We start from the raw sequence: 2500 nt of genomic DNA on the forward strand, positions 1-2500 counted from the left end.
TTCTTGGATCGGCGCAAGACGAACGACTGCGAAAGCATTTGCCAAGAATGTTTTCTTTAATCAAGAGCGAAAGTCAGAGGTTCGAAGACGATCAGATACCGTCCTAGTTCTGACTATAAACGATGCCAACTAGCGATCGGGGGGCGTTAGTTTTACGACCTCTCCGGCAGCTTGCGGGAAACCAAAGTCTTTGGGTTCCGGGGGAAGTATGGTTGCAAAGCTGAAACTTAAAGGAATTGACGGAAGGGCACCACCAGGAGTGGAGCCTGCGGCTTAATTTGACTCAACACGGGAAATCTCACCCGGCCCGGACACAGTGAGGATTGACAGATTGAGAGCTCTTTCTTGATTCTGTGGGTGGTGGTGCATGGCCGTTCTTAGTTGGTGGAGCGATTTGTCTGGTTAATTCCGATAACGAACGAGACTCTGGCTTGCTAACTAGTTACGCGACCCAATCGGTCGGCGTCTAACTTCTTAGAGGGACTAGTGGCGTTTAGCCACACGAGATTGAGCAATAACAGGTCTGTGATGCCCTTAGATGTTCGGGGCCGCACGCGCGCTACACTGACCGGATCAGCATGTGCTCGCCTTGGCCGACAGGTCTGGGTAACCCGCTGAACCCCGGTCGTGCTAGGGATAGGGAATTGCAATTATTTCCCTTGAACGAGGAATTCCCAGTAAGCGCGAGTCATTAGCTCGCGTTGATTACGTCCCTGCCCTTTGTACACACCGCCCGTCGCTACTACCGATTGAATGGTTTAGTGAGGTCCTCCGATTGGACCTGGCGCGGCCGGCAACGGTCGAGCCGGCGTCCGAGAAGACGATCTAACTTGATCATTTAGAGGAAGTAAAAGTCGTAACAAGGTTTCCGTAGGTGAACCTGCGGAAGGATCATTAACGGTCTCGCAAACGCTTCGGCGAACGCGAAACTCGGACAAGCGAGAGAAAAAGTCTTTGCTACCCGGCGCCCGACCCGCGAGGAGCGGCGCGCCGGCCGGCGATTCGGTCACCCGGTAATGTTTGCGCGTCGAGTGCCGCGGTGCCGCGCGCTCCGGCTTCAAGCGTCGGCCTGGCCGACCGCTCGGCGCGGTCTATTTTGTCACCCTATAGTGCGAGGCACTGTGCGAGCGAAACAATCGTGGATGGCTCTTGGCGGTGGATCACTCGGCTCGTGAGTCGATGAAGGACGCAGCTAGCTGCGTGAATTAGTGTGAATTGCAGGACACATTGAGCATCGACGTTCTGAACGCAAATTGCGGCCTCGGGTCAATCCCGGGGCCGCGCCCGCCTCAGGGTCGCGTTGCAAACGTTCCGCGCGGGGATTTCTCCGCGCGGCTGCTGCGGCGTCGGACGCGCGAGCGCCCGTCCCGCTCAAGACAGCACGGCACGATGCGCGACGATCGCGACCAGAATCCCGCGCGGCGGCGGCGAGTCGACCTCGAAGAGGCCAACGGCTGGCGGCTCAAGGGCGGGAATCGAGGTGCGCGGCGGCGCGCGGCGCCGACGGCGAGCGCGGAACGGGAAGAATAGTCCCGGTCCTTACTTTCGGCCTGAGGTCGGACGAGGCTACCCGCTGAATTTAAGCATATTACTAAGCGGAGGAAAAGAAACTAACGAGGATTCCCTCAGTAACGGCGAGTGAAGCGGGATGTGCCCATCGCCGAATCCGCGCGCTTTTGGAGTGCGCGGAATTGTGGCGTACGGAATTCGTCACGGCGCGCTTCGCCGGTCGCCCGCGTCCTTCTGATCGAGGCCTTTTCCCAGAGCGGGTGTCAGGCCCATGGCGGCGACAGGCGGGCGCGCTACGGCGTCTTCCCAGAGTCGGGTTGTTTGGGAATGCAGCCCAAAGCGGGTGGTAAACTCCATCTAAGGCTAAATACGGTCACGAGACCGATAGCGAACAAGTACCGTGAGGGAAAGTTGAAAAGCACTTTGAAGAGAGAGTTAAAGAGTACGTGAAACCGTCGAGAGGCAAACGGGAGGGCCTGTCGGGTCGCCCGGTCGCTTTCAGCCGGCCCCCTGTCGGCGACGTTGTCGTGCGGACCCTCACGGGCCGCCGGCGGCGCCGCCCGATCGGGGACCAGCGCACTAGCGCCGGGCGAAGGCCGCGACCGTCTGGACGGCGGCGAGAAGGCCGCGCGCAAGGTAACCCGGCCTCGGTCGGGTACTATAGGCGCGCGTGTCCGTCGGCCCGCCGTTCGGGCGAGGAGAGATCGCCGCGTCTGCCCTTCGGGGCCGAGCGCCCGGTGCCGGCTGGGGCGTCGTGGGTCGGGGACTGTTCTCAGTGCCCAGCCTCTTCGTCTCGGTCGCGCTTCCGGTGTCGTTTCGCGAGGCGCACGGGGTCCGCGGCTGAAGTCAGCCACCTTCCCGACCCGTCTTGAAACACGGACCAAGGAGTCTAACGTGAGCGCGAGCCACGGGGCAGTACGAAACCCATGGGCGCAGTGAAAGTGAATGTCGGCGCGGTCCGGCGGAGGTGAGACGTCGTCGTTCGCGGCGG

The 2500-nt window shown here is 60.8% G+C and overlaps 2 non-coding genes and 1 pseudogene across 2 annotated transcripts in view; all 3 read left to right on the forward strand.

Annotated features, from left to right (window-relative positions):
- Nucleotides 1–897, forward strand: part of LOC146143140 (small subunit ribosomal RNA) — a 1811-nt gene extending 914 nt beyond the window's left edge. The window contains exon 1 of the ribosomal RNA XR_014500777.1: nt 1–897. This exon is cut by the window's left edge and continues 914 nt beyond it. This is a non-coding gene — a ribosomal RNA (small subunit ribosomal RNA).
- Nucleotides 898–1144: 247 nt separating this feature from the next.
- Nucleotides 1145–1298, forward strand: LOC146143141 (5.8S ribosomal RNA). Its single transcript, XR_014500997.1, has one exon. It is a non-coding gene; the product is annotated as a 5.8S ribosomal RNA (ribosomal RNA).
- Nucleotides 1299–1546: 248 nt separating this feature from the next.
- Nucleotides 1547–2500, forward strand: part of LOC146143142 (large subunit ribosomal RNA) — a 3681-nt pseudogene continuing 2727 nt past the window's right edge.

This window comes from Ascidiella aspersa, chromosome 5 (genome assembly GCF_963924565.1).
Source record: "Ascidiella aspersa chromosome 5, kaAscAspe10.2, whole genome shotgun sequence".
Taxonomy (NCBI): Eukaryota; Metazoa; Chordata; class Ascidiacea; order Phlebobranchia; family Ascidiidae; genus Ascidiella; species Ascidiella aspersa.